At 45.0% G+C, this 21,737-nt stretch overlaps 1 protein-coding gene across 4 annotated transcripts in view; it reads right to left on the bottom strand.

Moving 5' to 3' along the window:
* Positions 1 to 21,737, bottom strand: part of TBXAS1 (thromboxane A synthase 1) — a 417,384-nt gene that overhangs the window by 33,457 nt on the left and 362,190 nt on the right. The window lies entirely within an intron of this gene.

Here is a 21,737-nt window from a genome sequence, read left to right as displayed (position 1 = left end):
CAGCAAAATTCTTCTCACATTCAGGATGAGAGAGGATTGGAGTAAGGAAGAGCCAACTACTGTATCAGCTGGCTGACCCAACCAAATGCCGGCCCTAGCAGGGGCGTAGCTACGGGTGGGCCTGGGTGGGCCCAGGCCCACCCAATTTCAGCTCAGGCCCGCCTGCCCACCCAGCTGATCTCTCCAGACTGGCGGGTGGCGGCACTAAAAGCATAAAGCAGCGAAGCTCTTCGATTCCGTCCATCGCTTTCCGTTTCCTGCCCTCTCAGCGTCCCGCCCGCCTGAAAGGAAATGACATCAAAGGAAGGCGGGACGCTGAGAGGGCAGGAAACGGAAAGCGAAGGACGGAATCGAAGAGCTTCGCTGCTTTATGCTTTTAGTGTCGCCGCCCGCCAGTTCGCCGCTGCGACTACAAAAGGAAGCCATTTTTTAAAATCTCTGTTTCTACTCTCCTGCGCAGCCGTCGCCATTTACTTAAAGCACAGCAAGCAAACCAGTGAGCTGCTGTGCTGCCTGCATCCACGTTGTCTTCTTTATTCAGCAGAGGGTGGTGAGCAGAGGGAAGGATGGGACTGGGAGGGGTAGTGAGCTTAGGGAAGGAGCAGAAGATGGATGGGACTGGGAGGGGTGGTAAGTACAGAGTATGGGGAATGGGGGACTAATGAAGTGGGTGAAAGATGGGGGAGGAATTTAGGAGACTGGGTAAGGGAGAGACAGAGGGGGGAATGGGAGTGCTGGAGAGGGAATGAGAGGGAGGTGGTCAAAGGGGAGAGAGGAGCATCGATGGACATGGATGGGAGGACAAGGACCAGGGAGAGAGGAGAAATTGCTGGACATGGAGGGGAGGGCAGGGGAGAGAGGAGAATTTCTGGATATGGATGGATGGAGCGGGGGCAGGGGAGAGAGGAGAATTGCTGGATATGGATGGATAGATGAATGGAGGGCAGGGGAGTTGCTGGACATGGGTGGATAGAGGGGAGGGGAGAGGAGAGTTGTTGGACATAGGTGGATGGAGGGGAGGGTAGAAGAGAGTTGCTGGACATGGATGGAAGGAAGGGCAGTGGAGAGAGGATGGTTGCTGGACATGGGTGGGTGGATGGAGGGGAGGGCAGGGAGAGAATTGTTGGACATGGATGGAGGGGAAGGAAGGGAAGACAGAAGGAGATGCACATGGATGGAGGGGAGAAAGAAGAAATTCTGGACATGGATGGAGGGGAGGGAAGACAGAGGAAGGAGATGCACATGAATGGAGGGAAAGGGAGAGAGAAGAAATGCTGACATGGATGGAGGGGAGGGAAGAGAGAGGAAGGATATATGAGGGAAAAGGAAGAGAGGAGGAAAACAGCACATGGATGAAGAAAATAGGCAGAAGCTGGATCCACTGGACAGTCAAGTCTGCAGAGGACCCAGCTTTTACTTACGGATGTAGAGCAAGAAATGAAGAAGAAAGGAGGAAAGTAAAGAAATAAATGGAAAGGAAGCTCTGGAAACGGAGTTAAGAGGACAGATAGCAGCAGAATCAGATACTGGGCCAGCATGATCAGAAAAACAAAGTCACCAGACAACAAAGGTAGAAAAAAAATCATTTTATTTTCATTATAGTGTTTGGAGTATGTCCACTTTGAGAATCAGGTGCTCAACATTAAAAGTTTATATTTAGGAAGGTCACGTGGTGCGATGCAGGAGTGAAGACGTGGGTGAGCTGAGCTCCTGCCAGTCCCCCTCAACTAACGCAATTATCGAACGATTTGTGGGATACAACTACTTTCCCTCCTTAGCAATCAATCAGGTGAAGCTTTTGCCCTGAAGTGTTGAAAAATCGGAGCGAAACAACACAAGATGACTGCAAAATTACAGAAGAAAGAGAAAGATAAAAGTAAGATCGCGGAACCTAAAATGGCGGCCGACCAACCATCACCGAGCTCGAGTGTATGCTCAGCATGGACTGCTGAAATCACCGCGGAAGTCACAGCGGCTGTAGAGGCTGCTCTAGACAAAAAGCTGCAAGCAATTTTTGATCGAGCAGAGGCGGCACACGAGAGACTGGACGGGTTTCACTTAGATTTGGATCACATGCAACAACGCATCAGCGACATAGAGGACCGCATGGTAGAGTCTGAACAACCGGCGGAGGCCCTACAGAAACGAGTTGTGGAATTGGAAAGTAAGCTGGACGATCTAGAAAACAGATCGAGGCGCAACAATTTACGCTTAATTGGACTGACAGAACAAATCAAAGAGACTGAATTGGGTGCCTTTTTGGAGAATTGGCTCCCACGAGCACTACAATTAAATAACTTACCGGGACCGCTGAGGGTTGAGCGAGCACACCGGTTGGGCCCGAAGCGGCCAGGAGCAACACGTCCACGTGCGGTGATCCTAAAAATATTACACTATGGACACAAGCAAGCAATTTTACATGCAATCCGATCAGGAGGAGAATTGAAACATGAGGGTCAGAAAATCCTTTGTTTCCAAGATTATTCTGCGCGAGTGGCGGCAGCTCGGAAGGAGTTCGCGCCAATATGTGCGGCGCTACATCGGAAAAAAATTCGCTTTGCTCTGATTTACCCTGCAAAGCTGAAAATCCAACATGAGGGCGCGGAAAACTATTTTGCTGAGGCGGCAGCTGCCCGGGAATTTCTGGATGGACTGCCGCAGGAGGAAGCTACTTGAGGCGGGGGAACAATGAGATGGTATGAATGAGCTCTGAGGTGAAAAGGCAAAGAAAGACATGCCGTCAAACTATATAAACTATTTTGGATTAAGGGTACGGACTTACATAGTGTGCTTGAGGAGTGAAAGATCATACAAATGTACAAGTAATAAGGTTTGATTGACGAGATGTGCCTGGCTGAATGAGGGGGGCATAAATAAATAGAGGGGAGGGGGAGAGATGTATTCATTGATATTGTTTGCATAAACATGATAGAATGATAAGATCACTGCTGTGGGGTCTGGGGGCACCTTTACGTGACGGGTTCTATTAGAGAACTCCAGGAAGTGGGCATGGGGAGGGGGGGAGAGGGAGGAGAGGGGAAGGGTTTAGGGAGGGCTAGGGAGGGAAGGGCAGAAGGGAAGGGGGAGAAGAGGGAGGGTGGGAGACACAATAAGGTCAGGATTTGGAAAGAATCATATTTAAGTAGAGGGATTAGACTGTCACAAGGGAAGACCCGGGAGAGAGGTAAGCTGGGATACCTCTCTCTTGTAAACAGGAGACAATCTGCAGGGGATCTTGATAGCGGAGAGGCTTAAGGAAGAACCCTGGTAAAAATTGTTTCTTGGAATGTGGGAGGGGTGAACTCCCCCATTAAACGCTCTAAGATCCTACAGACATTGAACAGACACAAAGCGCAAATAGCCCTGTTGCAGGAAACACACCTAAATACATTAGAGCATGGGAAGTTATGTCGGTGGTGGGTTGGTGAGGTGGTGAGTAGTCCAGCAATGAACAAGAAAGCAGGGGTGGCTATTCTGATACGCAAAGGTCTGCAATGTGTGTTGAACAGTAGGATTATTGATTCACAGGGCCGATATATAATTCAGCATATCACACTGCAAAATAAACCACTTCTGTTGGTCAATGTATACGCCCCTAATCAATATGATAAAAAATTTTTCCAGACTCTTGCCAGACAGGTGCAGAGTTTTGAACAAACTCCAATAATCATGGGAGGTGACTTTAATATGGTTTTTGATCCGTGGCTGGACAGCACAGGTCCCTCAAGAGTTAAACCGGTGAATTACAATAGAGGAGTGCCATGGGTATGTTCCTGTTTGGAATTGGTGGATGCTTGGAGATTACTTCACCCAGGAGAACGGGATTATACTCATTTATCTAGGGCCCATGGGACACAGTCTCGGATAGATTATTTGTTAACTTCTCAGAACATAGCGACATATCTAACACAGGCGGAGATAGGTCCCACACAAGTATCAGACCACGCCATGATTTGGATTACACTAGACTGGGGTATTGACCAAAAACGCCCGTTTTGCTGGAGATTCCCGAGGGCATTATACCATGACACAACATTTCACTCTTTTATACGGGAGAAGTGGAAGGACTATGCGGAACTAAATAGGGAAAGCTATCAGCAGGACCCAATACTTTTCTGGGAAGCAGCCAAAGCTGTATTGCGGGGACATATTATTTCATACTCGGTCCATAAAAAGAAAGCTAGAGAAGCTGAAATGCTGCGACTGGAGGCAAGGGTGCGGAGACTTAGACAAATTTATGGGCAGACACATTCCGCTACACACAGGAAATTGTATATGGAGACACAAATGGAGTTAAATCAATTGATACACACTCGCACGCAGCAGTCTCAAATATATTATAAGTACCAGCTGTACAAGCATGCTAACAAGCAGGGAAAATTGTTGGCGCGGTTGGTTCATCAAGTAGGGGGCAGAAGATGGGTGACACAAATCCGAGACACACAGGGAAAGAGCCAACATACGAACACAGACATTAATAAGGTTTTTGAAACTTTTTACACCCAATTGTATGCTCCTCCCCCGGAGGAGGGTTTAGAGGCGAAAGCATACTTAGAAGGACAAAAGCTTCCACAGCTTACCAGACAGCAACAGGAGATCTTGGAAGCGGATATTACTGAAGACGAAGTCAGTTGGAACATAAGAGCTAGTTCCCTATATAAATCACCTGGGGTAGATGGATTTACAGCAGAGTGGTATAAAATCCTAGTGGAGGATATTGCACCTTGTATGGCCCAGGTATTCAATTCCCATGTGCACAGAGGAGAAATGCCGAGTTCATTGAGGACGGCGCAGATAATTGTGTTACTAAAGCCAGGAAAAGACCCGAGCCGAGCAGAATCTTATAGGCCTATATCTTTATTATCATTTGAGGCTAAATTACTTGCAAAGATCTTAGCTAATAGACTGGCTAGGTTTCTTCCGCAATTGGTATTAGACCCGCAGGTGGGATTTATACGAGAACGTTCAGTGGCAAAGAACTTGAGAAAAATACTGCTAGCATTGGAACAGGCAAAGTATGGGAATACCCCCTCACTACTTATCAGCTTTGATGCGCATAAAGCGTTTGATAGAGTGAGGTGGGACTTCATGTTTGCAGTCTTGGAGACTTACGGAATAGGAGGTTTTTTTAAGAGGGCCATACACACAATATATAAGAACCCAGTGGCAGAGGTGTTGGTGAATGGAGAGACTTCCTGCCAGTTTCCTATAGCTAGAGGAACACGACAGGGATGCCCCCTCTCACCTTTATTGTTTGTATTGGTGTTAGACCCTTTAATCCGGGACATCACAGGCATTGAGACTGTGCGGGGGGTCTGTCTAGGCACCGAGCAATTTAAAATTTCTGCCTTTGCGGATGATCTCTTGGTCATCCTTCAGAGCCCAAAGGAGTCGCTGCCAGCTCTTTTGGAAATATTTAAAGAATATGGGGATTTCTCAGGATTTTGTCTAAATTTAGATAAATCTGAAGTACAATCATTGTGGATGTCAGAGGAAGAGTGGACACAATTACAATGTCCTTTTAGGAGAACGGACCGCTCGTTTCTGTACCTTGGAGTGCAGTTGCCAGGAGATCCAATACATCTATATCAGCTAAATGTGTCTCGATTATTTGCACACACGAAACAAATGCTAGAGAAGTGGGATAATTTGCCAATATCACTATCTGGGAGGATTTCGTTGTTCAATATGATACTTTTCCCAAGGTGGCTTTACTGCTTCCAGATTTTGCCAATCTATCTGACTAAAAGGGATTGGAAAAAGTTGATGGGCCTGCTTTCCAAATTTTTCTGGCATAAAAGGCGACCACAGATAGGCTGGCAAAATATGATGGATCCATGGGATAGAGGGGGACTCGGGGTCTTGGATTTACGGCAATATAATAAAGCATGTTTACTAAGACATATAGGGGATTGGATGTTAGGAACCTCATATTATACTCCGAGGGAAATGGAAGAGGACTGGGTCCATCCCTTGAAACTACAATTTGTTTTGCAGGCACAGTTAACCACATTGCCAGCGCACCTACGTAGAAATATAGTGATCAGTCCCCTTAGAATGGTATGGAAAGAACTGAGTCGGTCATGGTTATTTGATGAACACCAGAGCAGACTTTTACCTATAACAGGGAATGGAGAGTTTCTACCAGGTATAGAAAGTCCAAGATTCAAACGATGGGCACAAAAAGGGATAACCCTCTTACAAGACATAGTGGACTCTGAGGGGAATATCATAAATCTGGATTCTCTGGGAATGGGAGATTTAATGTGGATGGACAAATTTGCATACCATCAGATTTCACATTACATTGCCAGTATCCCACATCAATCACTTGCTATAGACGTGCTTACCATGCTAGAAAACCTTTTTGAAATGCCCAATGAGGAGGCAATCTCTATCTCACTACTACATAAAAGGCTAATGCAAAAGACTACACAGAGAACGCTAGCGCACCTGGTGGGGAAGTGGTCAGAGGATTTACAAAAGGAAATCACTACACAAAGATTATTGAGAAGCATGAGACAGATACCAAAGAGAATAAGCAACGCGGACCTTAGGGAATGTCAGGGCAGAGTGCTGTTCCGAGCATATACCTCCAAGTTTCGATTATATAAAATGGGAGGGGTGGACTCACCACAATGTGACAAGTGCGGAGGGCCACAATGCACATACTTTCATGCCATGTGGGACTGCCCAGAGATAAAGCGCTTTTGGATACGGGTGGGTACTTTTATGGGAAACATATTGAATAAACACATACCACTGAGACCAGAGAGTGTGTTGTTGGGGGAGGAAGCTCTGGGGGATTCAGGTGCTGTCTATCCTAATTTACTGTTGTATAGAGCATTTCTAATAGGTAAAAAATGTATCCTGGCCAATTGGGTTCAAAAAGAGGCTCCCACATATTGGCAGTGGCGCAATAGAGTCCATGCGTTATTGCTAATGGAGCTGCGAGATGTGCAATGGAAAGTTAAGAGACAAAAGGAGTTTTACTTAATATGGAAATGTTATATACAAATTTTGGCCCCAAGAGCACGCAGTGCAGTCCTCAACCAATTAGGGGGCCTGTGATAGAGGGTATCTTATTACATCTGGTGACAGTCACACCTACCTTTTAGAGAACTGACCTTGGGATAGGGGGGGGAGGGGAGGGGAGAGGGGTAGGGGGAGGGAAGGGAGGGGTTATGGGAGAGAGGGGGAAGAAATTGACAAGTTTAAGACTCTTGGAAGATGGATAACAGTAGAAGTGAGAATTCTCGTTTATTTGTTGAAGAGGAGTTAATAATATTAGTAGAAGACGGCTCATTGAGCCTATGGAAGTAGTTGGGGGCAGGACTGTGTGGTATTAACCATCAATACTTTGCAGTATTAATGTTTTGGTGATGGGAAACAGTCTGAGGAACCAATGTACTTGGAGAAATGACATTGTTGTGACTGAAGGAAAAAATGAACATGTTACACAACTTTAAGATTGTAATGTTTTAATGATTGTTCAATAAAAAACTGTTTAAAACTAAAAGTTTATATTTATTTATTTACTTATTTATGGCATATTATCCCACATTAAACATGAATTAGATTGGAACCTGGGATCATTTAATTTTTTTTTTTCCTGGAGAGAGTAATGCATTGCCTCCCCCCCCCCCCCAGGCTCTCTCCCCGGCTATAGCCAGCTCTGCAATTTTGAGGGGGGGGGGGGGGGGCGCAGAGGTGGACCGGGGAGAGAGCCTGTTGTTAAACATTTACCAGCAAACCACTGTCTAGTGCCCACCCATCCAACCTGTTGGCCCACCCAAAAATTGACATCTGGCTACGCCACTGGGCCCTAGTCTCAGAAAAACTGCTAAGGCAGTGGGGGCCATGCAGGGCCTGTTGTGTTGTGCTGTAAATATACATAAAGCTGCATATGACTGGGCCTTAGCAACTTGTGTTCGCTGTCTCTCTGCTTGAAGGTGACAAAGATGATGGTTACAGAAAATGCTGCTGAGGTGGTGGGAGCCACAGGGCCTGCTGTACTGTGCTGCAGAAGACAAGAAATGTGCAGTCGACTGCATGCGCTCTCTGATTCTGCCAGGCTGGTTCAGTCAACAAGCGGGAAGCTTTCCTATTTCTCTTTCTCTATGCTTCAGCTTCATCATGGATGGTAGTGGTAGGTTAGAGGGGGAGGGGATGAGATGCTGGACTTGGGGATAAGGGAGAGTCTAAGATGTTGGATACGTGGCAAAGACAGGGGAGACAGATGTTTGAGCAGGTAAGACTGGAGGGAGGTAGATACACCAGGCATAATATCTAATTTTTAAAGTGTTCATGTAAGTTGGCTGATACACTGACATTTTTTGTTTTTGGGCATAGAGAAGAGGCAGGTGGAAAGGGAAGATCTGCAAATAGGGTTAGAAGGGGTAGGGGGAAGGGGAGAAATGCCTGAACCCAGGGAAGGAGGAGTGGCAAGGCGAGGGAGGGAGGAGAGATGCCTAAATGCAAGAGAGAGACAGGAGCTGGGAGATATGATGTCTATGTCAATGTATGACAGGCCAAATGCTAAAGATCAGAATCAATTCACTTAGACAAGATCAGAAGAAAGGAGGTGTTAATGCCTTTGTACAAGTCGTTGATGAGGCCCCATTTAGGGTATTTTTTCAATTTTATTGTTATTATTTATTTATTGCATTTGTATCCCACATTTTCCCACCTATTTGCAAGCTCAATGTGGCTTACATAGTTTTGTTATGACATTGTCATTTCAGGATATCAGATACAATTAGTAATGTGCAGGGATTAATTAAGGGAAGAAAGAAGGAAGTGAATATGGTAAGTGTAGAAGGTGGACTTTCATAACTGGGTAGGTTGGTGAGGTGGATTCTTGAGGCTATATGTTCTCTTTGTAGGCCTTGTTGAAGAAATATGTCTTCAGAGATTTGCGAAAGTTAGTTATTTCGTCGATTGTTTTCAGGTCTGTAGGTAATGCATTCCATAACTGCGTGCTCATGTAGGAGAAGGTAGTGGCATTGTATTTTAGACCTTTACAGCTGGGGAAGTGCAGCTTGAGAAATTTACGGGATGATCTTGTGTCGTTTCTGGGAGGTAAGTCCACGAGGTTTAGCATGTAAGTTGGTGCGTCTGCATGGATATCTCGCTAGGGACATCACAAGACTTGAGATGGTTCAGAGGACGGCAACAAAAATAGTATGGGACTAGTGCCAAAAGACATATGAGAAGAGACTTGAAGATCTCAATAGTTATACCCTAGAGGAAAGAAGGGATAGGGGGGATATGATATAGATGATTAAATACTTAAAGTTATTAATATGCAGACTAATCTTTTTCAGAAACGGGGAAGTGGCAGAACTAGAAGTCATAAGTTGAGGTTGCATGGTAGTAGACTTAAGAGTAATGTCTGGAAGTACTTTTTCACAGAAAGGGTGTTGGATGCGGAAGGTTGTAAAAATGGTGACAGACTTCAAGAATGCGTGGGATAAATACAGAGGATCACTATATCATAAAAGGATGGAATCCAATTAAAGCAAAACTTAAATGAACTCATCACTGGAGTGAGCTTTGACGGCAGCTTCACAGGTTGGGAAGTAAGACTAATACCAGGCATACTTCTACAGTCTGGGTCCCAAAAATGACAAAAACAGATCAGGATGAAGGGTGGGCTTTGATGGTAACTCCTGTGGTAAACACTAGCGCAGGCCCCCTTTTACCGCAGCTTAGTAAAAGGACTCCTTAATTTCTTCCTGGAAGTCTGCTGATTTTGCCTCAATCTATGCTATACAGGAGAAGCAAAAGACTTTTTTTTTTAAAGGCTTCCTTTCATGAGAGCTGCTAGCTCCAATATCTTATAATTTGATATATTTCTGTACTCCTGCTGACTTATAGTCCCTCCCTTCCCAACCCTCTCCCTATTTAGGAAAACTAAGAGACAATTAAATCTTCTATTGGACAATCCTGCTCATTGGTATCTCTTAACGTAGTGCATCTTCTCACATTTGTTAATTGTATCAACATGACTTTCATTCAATGCAATATATGTTGTGCCTTAGTCCTAAGGCAAACCATCTTGCAGGTACTGGGCAAGCTTGTACAGTCTGGGTCCCATATACAGCCATCCAGTTTAGAATGGGCTGAAGAGAGCTTCAATGGCAACTCCAGTAATTTAAGAACGTGAGGACAGTGCCGGGCAGACCTTTATGGTCTGTGTCCCACAAATGACAAGACAGATTTGGATAGACCGGAGTGGGCTTCGACAGCAACTTCAGTAGTTGGAACCTAAGGACAGGGCCGGGCAGACTTCTACGGTCTATGTCCCATAAATGCCAAAGAGAGACAATGATTAAGTATTTTATATCACATTCACTGTTGGTTTAATCATGAATTGATAATGAAAGTGACTGTCCGGCAGACTGGATGGACTGTGTAGGTCTTTATCTGCTGTCATTTTACTATACTACTATCTTGAACCTTAGAGCTTGCCTCATCTGTCTCCAAATATCAGCTATGAAAGATGAAATCAACAAACTCAAGAAGGAATTAGCTGTAATTAAGGAAGCATCCAGGATGTCCCACTTCCCAGGCAATTTACCACCAACACTGCCACAGAGAATAAAGCAACAGAGGAATAAATTGCTGACAGTAGGCTCATGTAGATTACGACCTGTATCACAGAGGCACTTGTACTCCCAAACTTTGCCACTATATAATTTCTTGTTATGATGCTCAGAAAAGAAGTACTGAGGTGCAGCCATAGGCAAGGAATATAACTCAATCCAAAGGACATCCCCAAAACAATGACAAACTGGCTCAAAGCAGAAAATTCTTACTGCTAGGATACTCCATTGTAAGAGGCATTAACTTAAGAACACAGTTCAAGGGTCCCAACCTAGTGAAATGCCTTCCAGGATCCTCTGCTATCACACATACTACCCAAATACTGAATGTGATCTGAGAAGAGAGTAATGATTCTAATACTGATATTGTAATCCACCTGGGTACAAGTGACCTGGCCAACAGTAGCAAGTCTGGAGCACAGAGAGCGTTCTAGAAGCTTGGGGAAGGACTCAAGTGTTTGGTTCGGACTGCAGTTTTTTCTGAAGTTATTCCTACATATTGTCAGCAGGCCTCCTCCTTCAGGCCTCCCAGCAGGTAGGTCCTCGGCTGACCCTGGAGGGGCCCTCCTCTGCACTCCAAGAAGACAATTCCAAAAGATATGCTTAAAGTCACTTTTATTCCATCAGGAAGAACAAGACATTTCCTTTTCCAGACACAGTCCTTGGTCATACTACATGCTAGCCCTCGTTCCCCTGTGGGCCACAGTTCTCGGACACAGTTTAAGTCACTCACTGCCTTCCCAGCCTGGCAGAGTTTCTAGACACAGTTGAAATCACTAACTGTTCTCCCAGCCTGGCAGAGTTTCTGGACACAGTTTAAATCCCTCACTGCTTCTCCAGCATGGCAGAGTTTCTGGACATACTTTAAATCACTCCCTGTTTCCCAGCATGACAGAGTTCCTGGACACAGTTTAAATCACTCACTGTTTCCCAGCATGGCAGGGTTCTTGGACACAGTTAAATCACTCACTGCCTCTCCAGCACGGCACGACTTCTGGACACAGCTGAAATCACTTATTGCTTTACAGCCCGGTACCCCTTTCCCCATTGAATGGAACAGCTGCTTAACTTTTCCTCCAAGCTTTCCCCAGCCAGTGGCGTACCAAGGGGGGGGGGGGGGCAGTCCGCCCCGGGTGCCCGCTGCTGGGGGGGTGCCATACGCCGGTCAGCGTCGTTGGTTTCCATGCTCCCTCTGCCCCGGAACTTCCTGTTCCAGGGCAGAGGGAGCATGGAAACCAACGACGCTGACTGGCGTGCACCCGGGGGGGGGGGGGGGGGGGTCGCGCTGAATGGGGGGTGGGCGCTGCACCCGGGGGGGGGGGGGGCGGGCGCATTGGCAATCTGCCCCAGGTGTCAGCGCCCCTCGGAATGCCACAGCCCCCAGCCTTGAAAGAGGTTTGTTGTGAAGCCTTTTAACTTCCTCCCCTGTACCTGAGCTAGAGCAGCGATCTCCATGGGCTCACTTCCCCAGCCATCTCCGGTTTGGGTCTCCACTCCAAACCCTTGCACTGCCTGCCATTCCATGGGCTCCTCTCCCTTTATGGTCCCCAGCTGGTCCTCTCCCTCCTAATTATTCCTCCTCAGCCAATCCTCCTCCTCTCTCTCAGGATCCTGGGACCTGAAGTTCCCTTGCTGCTCCCTTTGCTTATCCCCAGGGCTTTGCAGGGGTTCTTGGGAACTGTAGTCCTCCTCCCTTCTCCTGCTCTTGGGAAACTTATGTCTCCGTGGGGGCGTGGCTTCTCAGCCCCTAGGATCCTGGGACTTGTAGTTGGAATCCCGGGTATGAAACCTACCCATCTTGCTCCTCTACCGGATCCTTTCTTCCCTGACCCTCAGGGGTTCCTCACAATATGGAAAGGGACAGGAAAGACTACATACAATACAGAAGTTCAATAAGTGGCTTGAAGCTTGGTATAAAGAAGAAGGTTTTAGATATATAGGAGAATGGGGCAGTACATGGAAAAACAGCAGGCAGTACTGTAATGACGGGCTACATCTTTCTGTCCCAACAAGAGCAGGAAATATGACATTTGCTAAGAAGATGGCTAACTCAGACTGTGGAGAGCTATGAAAAGTCTCACGATTTAAACAAACAAGGCCTCAAAACTCAGAGCTGCTTCAGGAGATGGAACCAAAGCTCCTGAAGGAGTGGGTTTGTGAAACAAGTTGCCCTTGTCGGGGGTTTGGACAGTTGGAATTTGTTCATGTTCTGCAGCACTTGAAGAAAGTTCCTTTATGCACTGGAAAACTAGCAATTGGAGGAGCTGATATTGGGAAAGGATACCTCTTCAATCAAGCTAAGTACGTGTGGGACTTTATTTTGATATGTCATGAACTACCAGTGGTGTGTGTTGGAACTTTGGGGATTTGATGTGGATATTTTTGTTTTTTTGATAACTAAAACAGATAGTGTGGGTTTTGGCTATTTTTCTCTGTTTTTCTTAGTTAACAATTTTTTTCTCCGTTTCTGGAGTTTTTTTGTTGCTCTCTTTTTTTTCTGGAGATAGATAATTTAATGGGGCCAATGATAATATCTGGGAATCCCTTTGGGGATAGACTAACACGTTTGGTCAGACCATTGCTCTTTGAGTTTTGAGGCCTTGTTTGTTTAAATTGTGAGATTTTTCATAGCTCCCCACTGTCTGGGTTAACCATCTTATTAGAAAAACTGCATGTGTCATGCTCTTTTTGGGATATTTTGAAAGTTTGCTACCCCTTATGTGTTTTTTCTACATCTTTCTGTGACAGGAAAAAGAATCCTTGGGGAGAAATTCAGACAGCATGTTTCTAGACGTTTAAACTACAGGGTGGGACAAAAGGAAGCAAGGAAATTCAGAAAGCCACCCTCAGAAAAAACATGACGGCAGCGAGGAAGGTAATGTTAATATAGAAAACCATCTAAACTCACTTAATAACACATGGAAAACAATGAGCACAGATGCTCGTAGTCTAAGTAAAAAGGTTCAAGATTTGCAAACCCTGATGTTTCAGGAAGACTTGGGTATTATTGCTATTATATAGACTTGGTTCAATGATTAACATAAATGAGATGCGACCATACAAGGCTACAATCTTTTTAGGAAGGATAGGAAGAGCCAAAGAGGTGGAGGAGTGGCACTGTATGTGAAAAATAATATCAGAGTGGCTGAAATGCAGGGAACCTGGGGAAAGGAAGAACCTATATGGATCGTTCTGGAAAGAGAAGATGGAACCTATATCTAGATGGGTGTTATCTACAGACCTCTGACATGAATGGAGAAGCTGGACAAGGATCTGATCGAAGATGTCCATAAGCTTGGAATGAAAGGGGAGGTGCTGTTGCTGTGAAATTTCAACTTGCCTGATGTGGATTGGAATGACTGATCGGCAGAATCGGAAAGAAGCAGAGAGATCGTGGATGCCTGTGAAAGTGCTTTGCTCAGACAAATGGTAACAGAACCCAGGAGGGAAGAAGTGACGCAAGATCTAGTGTTCATAAACGGAGGAAGTGTTTTCAACGTCAGGCGGGTGCCCATCTAGGCAACAGTGATCATCACCCAATATGGTTTAATATACAAGCAAAAGTGGAGTGCAGATGCACAAAATTCAAAGTACTGGATTTCAGAAATGTTGATTTTGGTAAAATGAGGGAAGAAGGAGCTGATGGCATGGGTAGGCAGAAGGGCAATAGTCCAAGCTAAAAGCTGCTATAAATATGGCAACAGATTTTTATACAAGGAATGTTAAAAAAAAAAAAAAGCAAGAGAAATAGGAAGCCTATATGGTTCTCCAAACAAGTGGCTGAAAAAAATAATAAATACAGAAGAATGCAATAAGAGGATCATGGAAAAGACTGCCAGATTAAACTAAAAAAAAGCAAAGAGGGAAATACAGCTAGTGAAAGCGCAGGTGTAAGAAAAAATGTCTAAAGATGTAAAAAGAGGTTACAAGACCTTTCTCACATATATTGTAGAAAGGAGAAAGGCTAGGAATGGACTTGTGAGAGATATTAAGAAACAGCAAGGTTGAGAATGATGAGGATAGAGTGAATGTGCCAAGCAAATACTTCTCTTCATTGTTCACAGAAGAAAATCCTGGAGAACATCAGTTGGAATGGAGTGGACATTGCACTGTTCACGGAAGAAAGCGTTTATAAACAACTTGAAAATCTCAAAGTGGACAAAGCTGTGGGGCTGGATGGGCTACATCCCAGGATACTGAAGGAGCTCAGAGAAACCCTGGAGACGTAAGAGGTTCCATGGGATTGGAGACCAGCGGATGTGGATCCCTCTTCACAAAAGTAGGGACAGGAAAGAAGTGGAAAACTACAGGCTGGTAAGCCTCATGTCGGTGGTAGGAAATATAATGGAGTCACTGCTGAAGTAAGATAGAATCCAACGGGTTGCAGGATCTGAGGCAACATGGCTTTATCAAAGGAAAATCCTGCCAAACAAATCTGATTGATTTCCCTGACTGGGTGACCACAGAACTGGATAAAGGACATGTGTTAGATGTAATTTACCTGGATTTCAGCAAAGCCTTTGATATGGTTCCTCACAGAAGAATCATGAATAAGCTGAGAGGGCTGAACTTAGGACCCAAAGTGGTGAACTGGATTGGAAACTGCTTGACCAAAAGGCGACAGAGAATGGTAGTAAATGGAATTTGCTCGGAGGAAAGGAAGGTGAGTAGTGGAGTACTTCAGGGGTCAGTCTGGGGCCAATTCTGCTTAATATTTATTTATTTAAGACATTTATACACCACATTATCCCAAGGTATACTCGAGTTCAATGTGACTGACATCACAGGGGCAGACAGCCAATCGGCTGGGGGAAAGTCCCTATGATGTCAGCTGGGGGTGGAGAAACAAGCAGACAGCCAATCGATTGGGGGAAAGCCCCTTTGATGCAGTGGCGTAGCCAAGGGTGGGCTGGGGTGGGCCCAGGCCCACCCACTTTAGGTTCAGGCCCACCAAGTAGCAGCACACCTTTAATGTGGCTGGCAGGGACCCCAAGCCCCACCAGCCAAAATCTCCCAACAACTGTTTGCTGCTGGTGAAAATCTGCTATTTAAAAGATATATGGGGGAGAGGGGATGTTTGAAAGACCATATGGCATGCAGGCGAGAGAGGGAGAAACCAAATCACTTGTAAGACAAGGCGGAGTTCTGCCCACCCACCTTGGGTCCAGGCCTACCCAAACTTGGGTGTCTGGCTACGCCCCTGCTATGATGTCAGCTGGGGAGCTTTCAGCAAGGAGGAGATTCTCAAGTGAAAATCATCATGGGCAGCCTGAGGGAAGGCAAGTAAGCTGCAGGAGGAAGGTGGAGCCAGAATCGGAGCATTGCAGGGGAAATTAGACAGGGGGACAGTGGAGCCAGCACATACTGCAGAGGAAAAAAGAGAGTACAGCAGTGAGATTCCTGAGCATGCGCAGAACATGGAAACTTGCAGAGAGTCTGTTCTGTGCATGCGCTAGGCACTTTCCCTACCGAGCTGCTTGCTAAATTTACGTGAATCTCATTTGTATGCAATTTCCTTTGAGCATCACTCGCTATTTCAAAATCGGTAACTTCTACTATGGATCTAAACGGACAGTTTTTAACGGGGACTTTTGAGCATTGGCCACAAAATGCACAGAAGAAAATGTGTGCAGAGGAACTTTTGGCCCATGAGATGGGTGCCCCTCCCCCAACTCCCCCTTCATTATCTCCTCAGACCCTTGCTGAATTCTTTCACAACAAGGTTCAAAAGATAAACCTTGCTTTCTCTACCTCACCACCTCTCCCTCCACTAGTCCGTTCCCCTCTCTCTCCTTCCCCTCATTCCCTTTCCTCCTTTCCTGAAGTTACTATTGAGGAAACTACACTTCTCCTTTCTTCCTCAAAATGTACCACCTGTTCCTCTGATCCCATTCCCACCCACCTTCTTAATGCCATCTCTCCTGCTCTTATTCCTTTTATCTGTCACATTCTCAACCTCTCACTTTCCACTGCGACTGTCCCTGCTGCCTTTAAACATGCTGTGGTCACACCTCTCCTTAAGAAGCCTTCACTCGACCCTACTTGTCCCTCTAATTACCGACCCATCTCCCTCCTTCATTTTCTCTCCAAATTACTTGAGCGTGCTGTTCACCGCCACTGCCTTGAGTTTCTCTCCTCACATGCTATTCTTGACCCACTACAATCTGGTTTTCGCCCTCTCCACTCAACCGAAACTGCGCTTACTAAAGTCTCCAATGACCTATTACTGGCTAAATCCAGAGGTCAATATTCCATCCTCTTTCTTCTTGATCTTTCCGCTGCTTTTGACACTGTCGATCACAGCATACTTCTCGATACCCTGTCCTCACTTGGATTCCAGGGCTCTGTCCTTTCCTGGTTCTCTTCCTACCTCTCCCTCCGCACCTTTAGTGTTCACTCTGGTGGATCCTCTTCTACTTCTATCCCTCTGCCTGTCGGCGTACTTCAGGGTTCTGTTCTTGGTCCCCTCTTCTTTTCTATCTACACTTCTTCCCTTGGTTCATTAATCTCATCCCATGGCTTTTCCTACCATCTCTATGCTGATGACTACCAAATCTACCTTTCTACCCCTGATATCTCACCTTGCATCCAAACCAAAGTTTCAGCGTGCTTGTCTGACATTGCTGTCTGGATGTCTCAACACCACCTGAAATTAAATATGACCAAAACCGAGCTTCTCATTCCCCCCCCCCCCCCCAAACTCACCTCCCCGCTCCCCCCGTTTTCTATTTCTGTTGATGGCTCTCTCATTCTCCCTGTCTCCTCAGCTCGAAACCTTGGGGTCATCTTTGACTCTTCTCTCTCCTTCTCTGCTCATATCCAGCAGATTGCCAAGACCTGTCGTTTCTTTCTTTACAACATCCGTAAAATCCGCCCCTTTCTTTCCAAGCACTCTACCAAAACCCTCATCCACACCCTTGTCACCTCTCGTTTAGACTACTGCAATCTGCTTCTTGCTGGCCTCCCACTTAGTCACCTCTCCCCTGTCCAGTCGGTTCAAAACTCTGCTGCCCGTCTCGTCTTCCGCCAGGGTCGCTTTACTCATACTACCCCTCTCCTCAAGACCCTTCACTGGCTTCCTATCCGTTTTCACATTTTGTTCAAACTTCTTCTACTAACCTATAAATGTACTCACTCTGCTGCTCCCCAGTATCTCTCCACACTCGTCCTTCCCTACACCCCTTCCCGTGCACTCCGCTCCATGGATAAATCCTTCTTATCTGTTCCCTTCTCCACTACTGCCAACTCCAGACTTCACGCCTTCTGTCTCGCTGCACCCTACGCCTGGAATAAACTTCCTGAGCCCCTACGTCTTGCCCCATCCTTGGCCACCTTTAAATCTAGACTGAAAGCCCACCTCTTTAACATTGCTTTTGACTCGTAACCACTTGTAACCACTCGCCTCCACCTACCCTCCTCTCTTCCTTCCCGTTCACATTAATTGATTTGATTTGCTTACTTTATTTTTTTTTTTTGTCTATTAGATTGTAAGCTCTTTGAGCAGGGACTGTCTTTCTTCTGTGCAGCGCTGCGTACACCTTGTAGCGCTATAGAAATGCTAAATAGTAGTAGTAGTAGTAGGGACCCCTGTCCTCAAAAATAGACCTGCTTGGGGGACCAGTAGGTCGAGTCCAGGCCTGTGGGTTTGTAAGGGCCATTTCCGGTTCCTGAATTTATATCTCACTGCACTGTGGTCTCTGCTGTTCAGCTTCACACAACTAAAACTAGCATTACAGGTACCAGAACATGTCATCAGGGGTGTCAGAAAGCCATCTCTAGCCTCATATTCCCTTCCAGAAACTGGGTCACTTTGCAGCTCTCACAAAATGAGAATGACTTCATTAAGGGTCCTGTTTTCTAAGCTGTGCTGTAGGCGCGCTAACGTTTTTAGTACGCGCTAACGCTAGAGACACCCGTATATTCCTATGTTGCGCACGCGCTAATTTTTTGAGTGTGCTAAAAACGCTTGCGCACCTTAGTAAACAAGGCCCTAAGGGGCCCTTTTACTAAGCCGCTTAAGTGTCTACATTTGCCAAAATGGAGTTACTGCCTGGCTAATTAATTTCATTTTTGGTGTGCGTCTGATACATGTGTCCAAAATGGGAGCGTGCCAACTGGCATTTGACAAACGTAGGTCATTACCGCCCGGTTACCACATGAGACTTTACCGGTAAGGTCTCAGACCCAAAATGGACACACGGCAATTTTCATTTTGCTGCACATTCATTTTGGGAAAAAAATTTAAAAAGGCATTTTTTACAGGTGCGCTGAAAAATGATTCTGCGTGCGCCCAAAACACGCGTCTATACTACCGCAGGACATTTTTCAGTGTGTCTTTGTAAAAGGGCCCCTAAGTGTGCTGACTGAACGTAAACGTGGAAAAAAAATGTATAGTGTATGATAAGTGTAAAGATTTATGGCCTAAAAATTCTAGCCCCTCTCATACACCCCCTAGCTTCAGTTTCATAAAACTGCAATCCAGAACACAGCCAAGGTGAGTGTTTCAGTATACAGTGATACCTCGGTTTTCGCTGACTTCGGTTATCGTCAGTTTTGGTTTTCATCAATTATTTCCGTGAAAAATTTGTCTCGGATTTTGTCCGTTGCCTCGGATTTCGTTGGCGTGCTAATTTTGCGAAAACAAAGAGCGACCCATATGTTCTCCTGCTCATTGATTCATATGGAAATAATTGCCTCAGTTTTCGTCGGTTTCGGATTTCGAGGATTGTTTTCAGACAGATTATCGACGAAAACCAAGGTTTCACAGTATTGAGAATTCACCTTAAACAGCATTCTACTTTTTTAACATTTCCTAGTCTAAAGGTGGCTTCCGCTACTGGAAATTATTCCAGACAATTTTTATGTATACGAGCAGCAACTTTTTTTGGTCACACCTCCCAAATGCGATTAAAGCTTTGTTTAGTTTTGCTAGTTTTAATAAGATGCTTAAAACCTATCTTTTTAGGAAATATGTTTTGAACACAGTGAATTAGTTATAATTTTGTTGTTAATTTAACTCCTAGATGTCTGGTCTAGTTCTCTTATTGTTATCCGCTATGAACTGAACTCGGTAATAGCGGATTATAAGCTTTGTAACTGTAACTGCAACCTGTTAACGGGTTGTGTGAGAGAAGGGGATGGTTTTATACACTGCCACAACATTTACCATGCAAAAGTTAAAAGAAGAAAAAATAATAAAACAGATTAAGACTAATTTTGAAGACAGTCTTATTTTCAAGCACATCAACAGCCTGCCTGGGCCTCAGACCTTCCAAGGAAGCATACAGAAACAGCAAAAGAATTCCAAATGTTTGCTCTGCACCCGTCTCTTTGGTTCTATTCCAAATACCGAAAGGCTCAGAGCCCAGAAGAGTTTACAATACAGCAAAAGTGCTATGATGCAAAGTAAACCCGGGAGAGGAGAGTGCCAGCGAGGAGGGAGTAGGCTTTGTGGAATCTATTTCTGATATTTCCATTCTAGTCAAATGAATAAATAATAATACACCAGCCGGCGATCTTGACTGCTGCTGGCTCCGAGCACACATGCATGCCGTTATCTGTGGCTGAGGCCCAGACAGCTGTGCAAAAATCAAGTGAGGAAATTTAATTAAAAAGCCAAGAATGCAAAACTGGCTGGAAAATAAAAAAGGGAGGGAGATAGTCTAAATATACGATCGTTTTCCTGGTGAATGGCAGTGGTATAATTATATCATTATAAGAGCTAACAAGAGCTGGGAGGGCTATTTCTTCTGGTTTAAGATAGGTCAACCTGCCCAGCCCAGGCAAAAACATCACAGTTCGCCTCTGTTTGGCCTCCCATCTTGACATTTCTTTCGCTCCTTTGCTATAAAAGGTATTTTGATCACAGTAATCAATTCTACTACAACAGCTGTAATTATATAAAAAAAATTTTAAATAAAAATCCAGATACATTTGATTGGCTGTGAAACCAAACAGGATCATTAAGATTCCCTTTTACTATTCTGATATTTATTTTGATGTTTGAAGTGTGCCACATTTTCAAAAGCTCATTTTTCGGAGGCTCAAATCAATCTCTCCGAGCTCTGTGAATGAAGGTACTACCTTGCCGACCCTTCAATGTATGTCCAGAGCTGATACAAGGGTAGTGGGTGCTCCCCTCCAATTAACATTCAAGCCCCTAGCCTGCAGCCTCCTCCACCCCCCCCCCCCCCCAGACTTTAATAATTAAGCAACAACCACGATCACCACACAAAAATCCCATAAAAATGCAGGTTAAAATATGTGCTCATGGCTCTTTGAATTTGTCTAGCTGTCATGATCTATTGTTTTGCTTTGACTGCTGCTGTTTTTTGCTTTCCCCATGTAGCTGCTGCCCTGACCACTGTCTTGTCTCGTCTAATGGTTCGGCCGGCCCTATGTGGGTCCATTTTTCAGATCTGGTGATGCTTTTAAAAATGATCCCTCAGAACAGCAGGATACTGCAAATTAGTTTTCATGGCCTCTGCAAGAAAAGTATCCTCAAGAGCGACACCTACTGGTTAACTCAACAGCACATTTGTTTCTTGTTCCAGGGAGAAGAGGGGAACCTAAGACACACTCCAGACATTTTAAATATGTGACATGCACAGACATAAGCATAGGTATGGTATATGGCAATGTAAAATTCAGAAAACCAAGATGTTTAAACAGTGCGCTGACAGCTCTGAAACCTCGCACATCTATCTTTTTCTCACTATTATTGCTTGATATCACTTGACACCATGCCAATCTTTATACAAAATAAAAAAAAAAATTCCATCTGGTGCAACACTTTAAGCCTCCTGCTCAAAACTAATTTCCGTTATTTAAGAAGCAACACCCAGTTGTGGATGGGGAAAAAAAGAGATGATTTAACCCTGTCTTCATCCTAACTTCTATGAGATGCGCCATGTAATTCATTGTTTGGAAACTTATGGGAAGGGAAGCCAGCCAGATGGGGGGGGAAAAAAAGCACTTAAAAGCAGGAAGAAAACAACTGAGGAACTTAAAGCCAGAAATTTGAATGATTTCCCTCTAAAATGTCAATTTTCCTATTTCTTGGCTACAATTTCTCTCTTACAGTTCAGCTAGATAATATACAGACACCCAGGCCTCTAGCTGCTGTCAAAC

Source organism: Microcaecilia unicolor, chromosome 9 (assembly GCF_901765095.1).
Source record: "Microcaecilia unicolor chromosome 9, aMicUni1.1, whole genome shotgun sequence".
Lineage (NCBI taxonomy): Eukaryota > Metazoa > Chordata > Amphibia > Gymnophiona > Siphonopidae > Microcaecilia > Microcaecilia unicolor.
The sequence above is the reverse complement of the archived record's forward strand: the minus strand, read 5'-3'. Positions and strand labels throughout refer to the sequence as shown.